This window comes from Rhododendron vialii, chromosome 1a (genome assembly GCF_030253575.1).
Source record: "Rhododendron vialii isolate Sample 1 chromosome 1a, ASM3025357v1".
In the NCBI taxonomy this organism is placed as follows: domain Eukaryota; kingdom Viridiplantae; phylum Streptophyta; class Magnoliopsida; order Ericales; family Ericaceae; genus Rhododendron; species Rhododendron vialii.
Window position 1 is genome coordinate 16,493,399 of NC_080557.1, and position 17,216 is coordinate 16,510,614.

Genomic DNA, 17,216 nt, shown 5'->3' on the forward strand with positions numbered 1-17,216 from the left:
ACATGTAGCTAGGGCTGCAAACGAGCCGAGCCGAGCCGAGTTTTAGAGTGTTCGAGCTCGGCTCGGCAAAAATTTAGTTGGCTCGAGCTCGGCTCGAGCTCGTGACGAGCTGCAGGACTCGAGCTCGAGCTCGGCTCGATATGTATTTACGGAGCTCGAGCTCGGCTCGTTCGGCTCGTTTATGAAACAAATATATATAAATATATATATAAATAAATATAAATATGTAAAAATATATATATAAATATATATATAAATATATTATATAATCGAGCTCGCGAGCCAATTCAAGCCGAGTTTCGACTAGCTCGAGCTCGGCTCGTTTATGAAACGAGCCCAGGACTCGAGCTCGAGCTCGGCTCATTTTTGTCTTGAACCGAGCCGAGCCGAGCTCCGAGCCGCTCGCGAGCGGCTCGGATCGTTTGCAGCCCTGCATGTAGCCTTTAATGAATTTATCTTGTATTTAATAGTTTTTACGATTCTCCTCCATCAAGAATCTTTTTCTCCCAAAATAATTTCCAACCATGACACATCGCACAATCTCCAATCACTTATCACTTTTGTGACAATTGATTTATTAACATCTGTTCAGTTTCAATTTGGCCACGAATCACCCAGGGTACCAATTGTCCAATTTCTACGTTTACGTAATAATTCAAATTACAATAATCTAAGTAATAATCAACAGCATACAAAAGTCACAAATACAATATCTGACATAATAATATTCTAATTTATTAAATATTAATTGACGAATAAGCCAAAATAAGCATACGGTGGTTAGAATAAAATCATTGTCTTAAGATAATGTTTTTCCTTTTTCTTTTACCAAACTGATAATATCAACTTATACAGTATTCTCAAAATCATTTATTCTATTTCTTTATTATCACAAAAATAAATATTTAGTCAAACAATTAATTACTACACTTAAAATTAAGTCTACTTCTCACATTTAGAATTTATATAAAACATTTCCACTAATTTTCTATTTAAAATATTATCTTTACCTACCATATTATTATTCATAGATTTTTCAAACTAATTTTTATTCGAAAGTGCATATTACTAAATTTAGTATTTACTTAACTTTATTTTTTTTTAAACAAATAGAATAAATGTTTAATATTAGATCTTTATAATGAGGTGATATGAGACTAATATGGCCGATAATATATTTTGAGATTAGCTTATAAGTAGTAACCATTTTTTTTTTTTTGCTAAAAGAAAATATCTCCTCATTTACATTTTAAATCTAAATCCTTACGTATTTAATTATTATATAATTACTACATAAACTACGATTATTCCGATAAATTTATTAATCGCATAATGTTTCACCTACACGTGAATTTTATACCACAATCCACCATAATTTATCAAGGTTTCGGATTTCCGGAAAACTACCTCAAACACGATTCTAAGCTCGGGTAAGTGTTGCACGGTGTCCGTACATTGCTGTGGTGTTTTTTCCAAAATCTGAATTTATATAAAATATTTTCACTAATTTTCTATTTAAAATATTATCTTTAACTACCATATTATTATTCATAGATTTTCCAAACTAATTTTTATTCGAAAGTGCATATTAATATATTTTGAGATTAGCTTATAAGTAGTAACCATTTTTTTTTTTGCTAAAAGAAAATATCTCCTCATTTACATTTTAAATCTAAATCCTTACGTATTTAATTATTATATAATTACTACATAAACTACGATTATTCCGATAAATTTATTAATCGCATAATTTTTCACCTACACATGAATTTCATACCACAATTCACCATAACTTCTTATCTACACAATAATTTATTAAGGTTTCGGGTTTCCGAAAAACTACCTCAAACGCGATTCTAAGCTCGGGTAAGTGTTGCACTATGTCCGTACATTGCTGTGGTGCTTTTTTCGAAATCTGAATTTATATAAAATATTTCCACTAATTTTCTATTTAAAATATTATCTTTAACTACCATATTATTATTCATAGATTTTTCAAACTAATTTTTATTCGAAAGTGCATATTACTAAATTTAGTATTTACTTAACTTTATTTTTTTAAAAACAAAATACAATAAATGAAAATATCTCCTCATTTACATTTTAAATCCAAATCCTTACGTATTTAATTATTATATAATTACTACATAAACTATGATTATTCTAATAAATTTATTAATCTCATAATTTTTCACCTACACATGAATTTCAATACCACAATCCACCATAACTTCTTATCTACGCAATAATTTATTAAGGTTTCGGGTTTCCGAAAAACGACCTCAAACGCGATTCTAAGCTCGGGTAAGTGTTACACGGTGTCCGTACATTGCTGTGGTGGTTCCGAAATCTCGAGGCAGCGTCCGGCGGCACTCCGATGGGACCCGCGGCGACGGCGCGGGTGTGGATGGTTTAATTAATGTTTAGATATTAATATTAATTATTATATTATATTATATTATATTATTAGGTTAGATAGGTAAATAGGGCAAAATTAAGGGGCAAATTGGTCCAAATTGAAAAGTGTCCAAACCCTTTCAATGTTCTTTTATTATTAGGTTAGATAGGTAAATAGGGCAAAATCAAGGGGCAAATTGGTCCAAATTGAAAAGTGTCCAAACCCTTTCAATGTTCTTTTATTATTAGGTTAGATAAAACATAACAATAAATGAAACTTTTATATGAAATCTAATCTGCATCTAATTTGAAAGTCTGAAAATTCGTTAGATGAAGCTGTCAGTTACCAAATACTTGCCCTAAACTTTTCTTTCACATTCTATGCTTTTTGGTAATGATATATGCATAGCCCTAATCCACGACTTTAAATATTGATTTTTTCTTCTTCCCTAATTCACGGCTGTGATGGAACATTCATAAAATAGAAATTCTAAAACTTTGACAATTCCTTACTTGAATATGAACAAGTCTGCGAAAGGGAAGATTATGTTATGTACTCTTAAATTTAGAAAAATTTTAAAATTCAAACATTCTTAAATTAACCTTTAAAGTTAGAACCTATCTTCCATTAACAACACAAACAGAGAGATACAAAGAAAGGTGTGCAATATCTATCTTGAATATGCTTCCAGTGAGTGAATGAGTCGGGACGCGAAAGGATGCTCAAGTAGTACTACAGTTTTGTTTTTTATAGATAAAGAAATAATCAAATTTAAATTGTTTTGCACATAGGTGTAGAAATAGGCGTAGTATCAGTTGATATGCTTCCAGTGACTAAAAGAGTTGAGACACATGAGGATGCTCAAGTAGCAGTTGAAGAGTAAAATATGGACCCACTAATTGCTTGGTATAAACATTGACACACCAAATAGTATGTATTTATAGTAATAGTGACATACATTATATAGACTACACTCCAATACAAAAAAGAAAAAAACATCAATGTTTGAAAATATATTCATATCCAAACAAAATAATCAAATTCAAATTGCTTTGCACATAGTTGTAGTAGCAATTGTAGTTGATATGCTTCCAGTGACTAAAAGAGTCAAGACACATGAGGATGCTCAAATAGCAGTTGAAAAGCAAGATATGGAAATTGACCCACCAATCGGTAAGCATTCTAACTACAAAGACTAAATTTGCATGGCTTGAATATATGTTTATACCTTATAAATTGTGCTTTTTAGTCTGCTAACGTTGAAGTATTATTATTCGAATAAACTGCAATTTTTTATAGAAATAGGTGTGGTAGATAAAGAAATAATCAAATTTAAATTGTTTTGCGCATAGGTGTAGAAATAGGTGTGACTAAAAGAGTTGAGACACATGACGATGCTCAAGTAGTAGTTGAAGAGTAAAATATGGACCCACTAATTGCATAGTAAGCATTCTAGCTACAAAGACTAAATTTTCACGACTTGAATATATGTGTAGACTATATAAACTGCGATTATTCGAATGTATATTTGTAGAACAAATTGCGATTTTGTATAGATGAAGAAACAAATGTCTCATGTATCTGTATGAAAATGCTCAAGAAGCAAATGAAGAGCAAAATATTGAAATTGACACACCAAATGGTATGTATTTATACTAAAATAGTGACATACATTATATAGACTACACTCCAATACAAAAAAAAAACATCAATGTTTGAAAATATATTCATATTCAAACAAAATAATCAAATTCAAATTGCTTTGTACGTAGGTGTAGTAGCAGTTGATATGCTTCCAGTGACTAAAAGAGTTGAGACACTTGAGGATGTTCACATAGTAGTTGAAGAGCAAGATATGAAAATTGACTCACCAATCGGTAAGCATTCTAACTACAAAGACTAAATTTGCATGACTTGAATATATGTGTAGACCTTATAAATTGTGTTTTTTAGTCCGCTAACGTTGAAATATATATTATTCGAATAAACTGTGAATTATTATGGATGAAGAAATAAATGTGTCTCCCGTGGTTGAAAGAGTTTGCTTGCATGAGAATGCTTAAAAAATAATTGACATGTAGTTTTCACCTGAAATAGTTCAATCGCAAAGGAATGCTCAAAGTATAAACTCAATTTATGGTATCATTTGAATGCTCTAAGTTATAAGTTACCATTTGAATGATATCATTATTAGCAGCCCATTTGTTTATCTCTATCGTTTGTTAAATGTTGATATACGTGTATATATCCTTTATCCCCATTTTACTGATTTTCATATGTGTAGAAATAAATAGAAAGTCAAAGCTCGATTGGCAAGGATGGTACAAGTGATTAATCTGCTTTTACCCTATGTGACACTCAAATTGGTTTTACTTATGAACAGGTACCTTTAACATTTTAGGTGTAATACCTGTCTCGGATATTTAATATTTAATTCATATTTTAATTAAATATGTGTTTATGAAGTTAACGCATATTTGGCGAGTATTTAACCAAATGTTCTTGGTTGGTTGCATAAGTGGGGAGATGGTGTGAGTACACCATATAACTCCTCTAAGAGGAGATATTTGCCTAAATATCTCACCCCTCTCTTTCCTAATATTTTCGTAGGGAAAGAGAGAGAGAGAGAGAGAGAGAGAGAGAGAGAGAGAGAGAGACACGTCAGGAGGAAGAAGAGGAAAGGGAGAAGAAGAACATAGAAAGAGGAGAAAAAGAAGAAAAGTTGGGGTTGATCTTGCTAGGCTTGTAGTTGAAGCTCTACTTGGTAAATTCATATTTCTCTTACTTGATTCTATGTTTTTATGGTTGAATTCATAATCTGGATAGTTAGTTTGGAATGAAATCTGGGAGTTTAGGATTGAGTTTGTGGAAACTCAAGATCTTAGTTTGAATCTTTTGAATTCGGTAGTTAGAACTTGTTTAATTCATGAATTAGTAGTTATTAGAGTAGTTTTTGAATATCTCTAAGTTTGGGTATGATTTGGTAAAGTTTTGGTGTTGTTTTGAAGAGGTTAGGTTGGGTTTTGGATGGATTTTGGAGGTTGGAGTTGGAGGGTGTTCGTGCTTGATTTTTGGCTGAAAATATAGGTTCTACCGGTAGGAGTTTGGTTCCTACCGGTAGAAACGCTGTCCAGTGGTGTTATTTTCGTGATTTTGGGGCTTCCTACCGGTAGGAGAAATGTCCTACCGGTAGAGATTGAAAAATCAGCATTTTTGGAAAACTTCGGATAAGCATAACTTTTTCATCCGGACTCCGTTTTGGGCAAATTTTATAGCGAAATTGATGTACTGAAAATGTACTTTCCAATGGTGGTGGTTTCATGACCTAAATCTAATCCTAAAAGAAGTTATGGTCAGAATACGGTAGAATGGTTATAGGATTCTTTACTGATTTTGTGTTTATGTTATGTTTGAGCGCTATGCGTGCTTATGGACACTTGTAGGTCTTTAAGGTGGCATGTTTATGCTTGGTGGGTGTTTTTGAATACTTGGTTAGCGTTACAACTTGGTATTAGATATTCGTTTGTGCGTTTTATGAGATGGTAGGTGACTTTGTTAACATTTTGACATGTGTTAGCATAGTAGGAGTGTTATGGGGCGTTATCATGTATTTGGTTAGACATTCAAAGGGATGCGTATGCTAATATGAGTTAGCTTGTGACTAAGTAACGAGCCGGTTGAATGGGATGTGCTGAAATCGTAAGTTTGGCATACTCCAGTCGAATCAAAGGTGAGTGTGTTTGATATGATTTTTCTCCATATAATATCGCTGTGGTGGTGAGTATATATCTTGCTAATTGTAGTTAGCTTTTGATATGGTTATCTTTAATAAGATATTGCTGTAGTGAGGGGATATATCATGCTATTGATGTTTAGCTTTTGATATGTTGTTAATGTGTGCGTGTGAGGCACATCATGTCGTAAGCCATAACGTTCAATGGACGATGGTTGAGAGCATGGTGTGTGGGACACGAGATTTGATTGTGATATGTGTGTTTGATGAATATGCATGTTGATGGGTGTTGCTTGAACCGCGGAAGGTTAGCGTGTGAGGCATACCATGTCGTATGCCATGCCGGCTAATTGTCAGTGGATAGGAGCATGGAATGTGGGACACCTTGTCTTGGGTACATGCGATGTGGTGGACGTGTCACTGCATGTGATGTGACTATATTCATGTTATTGTGCATTATATGTTACTGCACAGTTGAGAGGGTAAGTTGGTTATAACTATTGTATACAGTCGAGTATTTCAATTACGCTGGTGATGTATATTCTTGTTAATATTCCTTCGGGTATTGTGGTATTTTGTTGAGCATTTACATATCTTACACTCTCTGGCTTCCCTTTTTGGTCTGTCAGGTAGCAGGTTGCTTAGAGTGGGTCCACTACTGGTCAGTGTGTTGGGGTGTATTTGAATTAGCTTCGAGTGTTGTTGATGAACGAGCTGGTTTGTAGATAGTGAATCTAGAAGTTGATTTTGTGTATGATGAATATATTGCAACTAAGGGATTTTGAACGTTTTAGTTATATGGGTTTTATATAAGTTATTCGGTTGTTGAGGTTCTGTAATAGTAAGATGTGATTCGCTTTAGTTATGTGAGGTTGTGGTTGGTTAGTTGATACGTTGACACTTTTAAGTTTTAAGAAGTCTTCCGCTGGGTATTTATTTTGTCAAGTTGTGAAGTATGGCTTGGTTTTTAGTGTGGAATGTCACGTGGCCGTGTCGGTTCGGGCCCACTTCGGGTGTCGTTCCGGAGCGGGGCGTGACATTAGGAGTATGCGATTAATAAATAGTAAATATGATATTTCAATGTGTGTATTTTTTTTTTTTTGCTTTTTCGTTGTAGGGAGAAGCTATGGAGGCCATTGTATGTCTAAAAGAAGTAGACTATTTTAGATATCATCTTTAAGAGAGAATGGTCTATATTTTTAGAGAAGTCGATATTGTACCAGCTGATGAGAAGTATAATTTTGTCTCCTTCTTCTACAAAATGTCTTTCACTAATGATACAAAAGTAAAATACGTATTTATCAAATGTGATAAGATCCCTCTTCATTGGGCTTTCAGTATAAGATTACAAGACATCCATAATTTTGCCAACGAATATGTGCAATTGATAGGTACGTTGTTCTATGACACCTAGAATATTGAGCAAATCATCATCCACTAATTTTTAATTGCAATATATTCTCTCTTTTTTTTTTTGTTATATGTGTTATTATGCAGATGTGGTTGGATTGGTTGTTAGTGTCACTGAATCTCAAAATACTCAAAATGGAGAATTTATGGTTAGAGATGTGGTGTTACTTGATAAAAGGTTTAATACTATAACTTATTTGTATGTATAAAATATATTACTACAATGTAAATTTAATCTCTATTCTCTTTTGACACATTGATAAACAGAATGACGTTTGTTCGACTTACTTTATGGAATGAATTTGCAATAAGAGATGGGATGCGCCTGCTTGAAAATATGAACAGTAATAATGTTTTGTTTGCTACGGGGTTGAAGGTCGACTATTTTCACGGTAATACTATTTTTACTGTCATTCACGTTGTGCAACTCTTAAATCTAATTGAAAGAGAATTTAGATCAAATATAATAGCTTATACCTGAGCTCACATCATATGTAGCCAATTTTGTTGATCGTCAAACAATACTTTTATACCATATAGTATCCAGGAGAAAAATAATTTTGATCAGGAATTAAAAATAGTCGTGAAAGGTTGGACCTAAGAGATTAGGAGGAGGAGACTAAATTGTTTGTTGATCGTTTGAGATTAAGAGGAGGAGACAATTCAATGTCCTCCTCCTAACCTCTTAGGTCAAACCTTTCAAGACTATTTTTAATTTTCGATCAAAATCATTTTTCCTTGGATACTGAATGGTATAAACGTTTTGTTTAATGATTAGCAAAATTGGCTACATATGATGTGAGCTCAGGTATAAGCTATTATGTTGGATCTAAATTCTCTTTCAATTAGATTTAAGAGTTGCACACCGTGAATGACAGTAAAAATAGGGAAAAATGACGGTCCAGGACGTGTTTTAATAATTAATATCCTCCAAGGACATACTGAGAACATTTGTTAATGCTAAAAATGTCCTTGGAGGTATTAATTATCAAACACGTCCTTGGCCGTCATTTTCCCTAAAAATAGTATTACCGTGAAAATAATCGACCTTCAACCCCGTAGCAAACAAAACATTATTACTGTTTAGATTTTCAAGCAGATGCATCCCATCTCTTATTGCAAATTCATTTCATAAAGTAAGTCGAACAAACATCATACTGTTTATCAATGTGTCAAAAGAGAACAGAGATTAAATTTGCGTTGTAGTAATATATTTTATACATACAAATAAGTTATAGTAGTAAACCTTCTATCAAGTAAAACCACATCTCTAACCATAGATTCTCCATTTTGAGTATTTCGACATTCAGTGACACTAACAACCAATCCAACTACATCTGCATAACAACACATATAGCAACAAAAAAAAAAAAGGAGAACATATTGGAATTAAAAATTAGGGGACGATGCTTTGCTTAATCTTCTAGGTGTCATAGAACAATGTACCTATCAATTGCACATATATGTTGGCGAAATTATGGATGTCTTGTAATCTTATATTGAAATCACAATGAAGAGGGGTCTTATAACATTTGATAAATACGTGTTCTACTCTTGTATCAGTAAAAGACATTTTGTAGTGGTAAGGGGACAAAATTAAACTTCTCATCAACTGGTACAATATCGACTCCTCTAAAAAGATAGACCATTTCCTCGTAAAGATAATATCTAAAATAGTATAATTCTTCGGGCCAAACAATGGCCTCCATATCATCACCCTATAGGAAAAAGTAAAAAAAAAATAGACACATTGAAATATCATATCTACTATTCATTAATAATCGCATACTCCAAAAATGTTAAAGTACTTGTTCATCAAGTAAAACCAATCTGAGTGTCACATAGGGTAAAAGCGGATTAATCACTTGTACCGTCCTGACCAATCGAGTTTTGACTTTCTTTTTATTTTCATATGGATGAAAATCAGCAAAATGGCGATAAGGGATACACCTATATCAACATTTAACAAACTATAGAGATAAACAAATTGACAAAATTGCTAATAATGATATCATTCAATTAGTAACTTATAACTTAGGAATGCTTACCATTTGATGAGTTCATATTTACCTTTTGAGCATTTCTTTGAGATTGAACTATTTCAGGTCAAAACTGTATGTCAATTATTCGTTGAGCATTCTCATGCAAGCAAACTCTTTCAGACATGGGAGACACATTTATTTCTACATTAGCAGACTAAAAAATACATTTTATATGGTCTACACATATATTCAACTCGTGCAAATTTAGTTTTTGTAACTAGAATGCTTACCGATTGGTGGGTCAATTTCCATATTTTGCTCTTTAACAGTTACTTTAGCATCTCCATGTGTCTCGACTCTTTGTCACTGGAAGCATATCAACTCCTACTACCCCTATGTGCAAAATAATTTAAATTTGATTATTTTGGTTTGATATGAATATATTTTCAAACATTGGAGTGTGGTCTATTGTATGTCACTATTACTATAAATACATACTAATTGGTGTGTCACTTTCAACATTTTTCTCTTCATTTATGCTTGTGCATTCTCATGCAGGTGAACTTTTTCAGATACGGGAGACACATTTATTTCTTCATCTATAAAAAAAATCATAGTTTATTCTACAAAAATATGTATATATACAGTCATTTTCAATGAGAAGGCTCCATTTCTCCCATTTTCCGTTCGAATTACAATGATCCGAGCCACTCAATGTGTTCAGAACGTGATTTTAAGAGTACTCCCGAGGAATAAGCAAAAAAAATGACCGGGAAGGGCTTCATCCAAGCAGTTTTTATTTGAACCGTTTGATAAAAAATAAACAAAAACTGCTCAGATGAAGCCTTTCCGGTCATTTTTTTTTTGCTGATTTCTCGCGGGTACCCTTAAAATTACGTTCTTAACACATTGAGCGGCTTGGATCATTGAAATTCTATCGAGAAAGAGAGGTCCTTATTTTATTAAGTTAAGGTGGTCCTTAGGAGAAAGAGACTCTGTATGTATATATATATATTCGAATGATCTCAATTTATTCGAATAGTCGCAGTTTATATGATCTACACATATATTCAAGTCGTGAAAATTTAATCTTTGTAGCTAGAATGCTTACCGATTAGTAGGTCAATTTCCATATTTTGCTTTTCAACTACTACTTGAGCATCCTCATGTGTCTCGACTCTTTTAGTCAGTGGAAGCATATCAACTGCTACTACACCTATGTGCAAAATAATTTAAATTTGATTATTCTAGTTGTACTCGGGAGGCACATTTATTTCTTTATCTATAAAAAATCGCAGTTTATTCGAATAATATATATTTCAATGTTAGCAGACTAAAAATCACAGTTTAGTCTTTGTAGCTAGAATACTTACCAATTGGTGGATCAATTTTCATATTTTGCTCTTCAAGTACTATTTTAGCATCCTCATGCGTCTCAACTCGTTCAGTCACTGGAAACATATTCATCCTATAATTCTGGACACACAAAAAACGAAAGATACTTATTCAAAAAGAAAACTAGATTCGAACAAATGCTGTCTTCTTTTCTTGGCAGAATAGAATCGTTTGAGGCAATTGGTAAAGTACAAATGCATAAATGGCATCCTAAAATACTTCAATGCTATGTTTTTAATCAAATACATATGCATGCCATGTATGGATCATCCAAATCAAGAAACAGATTATAACAATAATCAACTTTATCTTTTACCAAAAATATATATATATATCAATCTTGACCACTAAGACAAAATCTATACATGCATTGGCATTGAAAGCATATTGAAAACTTCACAATCTTTCGATAGGTCCTATCTCAACACTTTAATTTTCATGTATCTTGAGAAATCATTATCGTAGTCATTTGTTGTCCACCACAAAGTGAAGTTAACTGTGTACGTAAAAAACTAACCTCTATAGTTTTTTTAGAATCAAATCATTAAATAGTATAAGATAACTATAAGAACAGTTGAAAAAAAAAAAGGGACAAGTGAAAAGTTGTAGCATCAAAAATTTTAAAAGTGCGGAAGTTAGTAAATAAAAGTGCGGAAGCGGCGGTGTAAGTCGACAAAAGAAATAAAGTTGAAAATGCCTTAGAGGTCCAAACTGCAGGTCCCGACAATGCCACAAAGTCCACTACAATGTTCCTTGAACTAATCTAGAAAAATGTGGAATAAATCCGTCAACAGAAAGCTCAGTGAATAATTAAGCATGCTAGGGTAAAGAATACAACATGGCATACTTTGAAATAAAAAATAATTATTGGTTCCAAAGAAATGGTTTCGAATAACAAAGGTCGATGGCTCAACATAATATTAGCAACTAAATAATGATTGATGAAGTCAATGGCTCAACGGATAGTATCAACGAGATAAATGAACTGATTAATGAATTACAATAACAATTGAATCACAATCATTTGCACTTTAAACCAACCAATTTGCTAACGAACAACAATAATACAGGAATCCAAACCAAAGTGGGAACTATAATTACCAATTACCATATCAAATGCCAAATATTTTCTCATGGCTTATCCCGTTGGATCCAACGCCGTACTTAGAGCCACCACAGGATGGCGCCTAGGACCTTTTTTATAAGCCAATCCGGAGTAGGGTCACAGGGTATTTCACAACTCTTTTGTCTATCAGTTGAGCACTAGAGTCACAAGGTATTTCATAAATCTTTTTCCTACCGGCCAAAGTTACCACAATATTTCACGGGTCTTTTCCTTTGTCTTTAACAAATATAAATATAATCCATGGTCCCAAACAATACATAAGAACAATGGCGAACCGGAGTCACCTACACCAAAAATATTTCCCGTGTTGTTGCATAGTCACAATAAGGTTATGAAGTCAACACGATAATAAAAATAAGGGGAATTAATCAATCAATCATAAATTTTATGAAATGCATAAACAGAAATCAATGAAATGAAGAACTACTAGTTTAGTTACCATTTAATTACCACAACAACAAATAATAGTGTAAAACTACTAGTAAAAGAACTCTCGTGAACCAAACTCCATGGACCGCCCCATGGACCATGGTTACAACCTCCCACCAGGAACTAGATCACCAAATTAAAATCCTCCCTTCGCATGCACACCATCACACAACTAGCTCAAGGCGCGTATGCTAGTGTAAAAATACAAAATAGAAATCACACATCCTGCTATTTGTATGCATGCTAGTTGCTAATATAGTATGCGTACATATATACATGCACCCAGCCATATGTGGCGGACATAGGTTTCTTGATGCGGGGGGATCGAATCAAGTGCATGTATTCGTAAATTAACAACAAAATATCATCCTTATATGGTATTAACACAGTTTTGAAGGGAAGTTCTTCATAATTTTTACATACAAAATCTAAAATATAGCAGAAATATTGGGATAATTGACGGGTTTGCGGGGACCCGAACTCCCTTGCAACACTGTGTCCGCCTCTGCCAGCCATGAACGAAACCTATCACTCCATTACCCCACTCACACACAACTAACCAATATACCCACTGCACACACAGCCATCACATGCACACATGTTATATATAATAGTAGATTTTGTATAAAGAGCATAAATTAAGAACAAGAAGGCAAAGAGACAAGGAAAACACTAACCCAACTTCTCTTGTTCCTCTCTCTCTCTCTGCCGCACACTTTCTCCCCAAATCCTATGTCTCTCTATTAACGTTGAAATAATATACCCTAGTCCTCAGTGTACAAGAATAAAAGAAAGCTCTCACCCCTCAATTAAATATACTCTCGCTAAATGGCCCATCCAGAATTTTAAAGATCAAGTCCGACCCCAAGTAAAAATAACTGGCCCAATGATATAACACATACTCACACGTACATATACGACTCTTTCAGTCACATGATGCATATTAATTGCTCCATCTAGATATAAACAAAGGAGGATGCTTAAATTTTATCGACTAATATACTTTTGGAATGGTAAGCAGTCATAAAACATCAATTCAATAGGACATAGTATATATTCAGGTCGCATCACTTTAGTATTCATAGATTGTAGTTACTGCTATCCAAATTCATAGTTCTTCATGCTTACCTTTCATTGGGTCAATTTTCACATTTTGCTCTTCAATCGTTGCTTGAGCACCTTCATGCGACTGGACTCTTTCAAACACCGGACACATATTAATTTTTCCAACTAAATAGAAACAAAGGAGAATACTTAATTTTTTTAATCGGCTATCATCCAAATTCATAGGCTGGAAAATAAAATTTCATTTCAAACCCCTTTTTATCCGTGCCGTCAAAATATTTCAATTAATTTACCTTGTTAAAGCACAACCACCAAACCTTGAAGTTGACTGATGAACTTAGAGGTGGCAAATGGGCGGGTTTGTACGGGTTGAAACGGGTCGTAGATTGAATATGGATCGACAATATGCGGGTTGAAACAGGTTGAATCAAATATAGGTCAAGTCATACCCAAACCCGACCCAACCCGTTTTCCTTTCATTTTCTCGCCTACACAGATACTGAACAATGTTAATATCATACCTTTAGTCGATCCACCCACCATAATCACAGCAACCACTCTTAATTTCCTCCGAGCTTCCCATTATCAAACGATGCAAACCCTTTTAAATAGATTTCTACAATTGATTTCGATAACTCCGAAAATTTTAATAAAACTCTCGATTCTTCTTCTTGAATTCAGGTGATACGAACGCTAGATTTTGATTAAAAAAGTCAAAATATAAGGTTTTTTTTTTTGTTTTTAATCAAAAAAATTCGCATTTGTTAGTTTTACGTCAAACTTTTTTGTCTTATTGATTCCTCTCGTCGAGAGGAATCAAAAAAGTAAAAAATTATGATCGAAACTCATAAGTTTTTTGAATAAAAACAAAATTAAGTTAAAAATATAGTCTTTTGACTTCTTTTTGTCTTTTGGAAAAAAAAAAAAAAAGAGTTTCGATTACAGTTTTTTTACTTTTTTTATCCCCTCGTCGAAATGAATCAATAAGTCACAAAAACTTTGACGCAAAATTAACAAATGTGAAAACATTTGAATAAAAATATAAGAAAAAGTAAAATTGAGTTTTTAATCCAAAACTAACAATAATATGTATCTGCAATTCGATCAAAGTAAGAAAAGAAGAAAAGTGGGTTTCAATCCGAGCAGTTTAAAAGTGTATTGGACGGTCCGGATGTGGCGAGCGGGTACCACGTAGAATGTACCCACCCGATACAGAAAAATTTCTCCTTGGCAGTCAAAATGTGGTGGAGGGTACCACGTAGAATGTAGAATGTACCCACCCGGTACAGAAAAATTTCTCCTTGGCAGTCAAAATGGGTTGGACTGATCGTCAGACACAGAGAACAACAAGCTGATTAATAAAAACCCCAATTCATTTTTCCCCTTCCAGTTACATCGAGAGGAGAGAGAGAGAGAGAGAGAGAGAGAGAGAGAATCAGAAAATCGATTGTAGAAGACAGACCCAGTAGGTTGCTACGGTGCTACCTCTCAAATGCATATCTTTTTATTTTAGTTGCCGACCTTTAGGCCTAATGAATGTTGTGTAATTTATTTTGGACTTTTAGGCTGAATGAAGTTTTTTTGTCTAGGCTTTTTTGGAAAATAAGATTGGGCCATTTTTTTTTAATTGATTGTAATTTATTTTTTTTCTCTTTCATGGACTGGAATCACTGGATCCACGTTTTATGCTTACGTTTTCGCTTCAAATTTACTCCTTCGAGTACGACTTTGGAATGTGGGCTTTTAAGTTGGACCCATTTCCTATTCATTATCATCTAAATCCATAAAATTAGTGGGTTTATTAAGTTAGCCCAATTAGAACCCATATTTAAATATGGGTGGGTTTGGGCTAATTATAAATGAATGGATTTTGATGAAATCATATTACTGAATCCAAATTGCCACCTAGGTGAACTACTATTATAAAATGATAATAGAAATAGCTATTTTTTCATATTTTTTCATGAAACCACTGGAAAGAAAAATAAAAATTCATGCGCACCGATGTTCACAAACAATGCGGTTAAAATTCTTACCATGTGGTGCTCTGTCATTCAAGTTTATCTCCATCAGTATTTGAGTGGTGTGCTCCATCGGTTGAACTTGAGCATGCACTCCTATTAAAAAATATACTTCATGTTAAATAAGACTTGATTAAAAATAAGTATTGGGTGGTGGATATTAGTACCTTTACGAATAAGCTTTTTGTTGTGTACGACTAATCTAACACGGCGTGCTTCTTTGGACGTTTCAATATCGGTGTGACATATAGATAGTTTTTCGAAAATCGATTGCATCGGGAAACATTAGAATTAACATTCTCACTATTCGTCCTGGGAGCGGGACACAAAAAAACGAAGATACTTATCCAAAAAAAAACAAATGAAGAAGAAGAAGAAGGATGGAATTGGAAATAGCATGGTCGCCATGGAACAATGTAAAACCAAATAACCTGAAATGGTTGGTAGCGGCGGCTGCGGGTAAGTATCTTCGAAATGATGGGAACTATCAGCGGTGTGCTTCCGAAGATGGGAACTATCTTCGAAATGAGGAGCGCTATCTCCAAATGCAATACAGAGCTTAGCAGCGGTGTTGGGTAATTAGGAAACGGTTTTTCTATTGTATAAGCACACAAGAAGACAAAGAAAACACTTATTCTTTTATATATATATTTTGCACCTTTTAATACACATTCACACTTATTATTGTAAGTTCATTGGGTTGATTTTAGACTTTTCTATTAGGAAATGATTGGTAATTAAATGAATGGTATCTTCAAAATGGTTGATAATTAGGAAATGATTGTCATTTCCTAAAGTTGATTTGGAAAATCAAATCAAATCATTTCCATTAGGTAATGATTGGCATCTTCAAAATGGTTGGTAATTAGGAAATGATTGTCATTTCCTAAAGTTAATTTGGTAAATCAAATTTAATGTAATTGAATCTTTCCTTTATTTTGTAATTTGAAAAGTTTTCCTAATGAATCTTTCCTTCTTCTTCTTCTTTTTTTTTAAAAAAAAATCGGTATTGAATGTGATTGAATTGAATGTGTTGGCATTTCCTAATGAGTCTTTCCTTTTTTCCTGTAATTCCAAAGTTTTCCTAATAAATCTTTCCGTTTTTAAAAAAAAAATCAGGAGTTTTGTATATAATTGTGGAAAATTTGTTATTGAATGTGACTGTATAATTGGCCAAAAGTTGATTTGATATTCGAAATCAACTTTAATGTAATTTAAAGTTGGCATTTCCCAATGAGTCTTTTCTTTTTGAAAAAAATTATTGAAACTAATGAGACTTTCCTAATTTAAAGTCGGTATTGAAACTAATGAGTCTTTCCTTTTTTATTTTGGTATAAATTGTTTGAAATTAAAAAAAATTAAATAAAACTAAAAGTGGGGAGGGTCACTTGTCGCATCACAGCCCTCCTCACGAAAAGTCCGATATACTCTCGCTAAATGGCCCATCCAGAATTTTAAAGATCAAGTCCGACCCCAAGTAAAAATAACTGGCCTAAGGATATAACACATACTCACACATACATATTCAATTTAGAAGAATTCCCAAAATAAATATCGTACATAATAATCAATATCTTTTTTTTAAACAATTTTGAAAAAGAAAAAGAAAAATTTCAATTATTTTTTTTAAAGGCAAAATCGGAATGTCACACTCGCT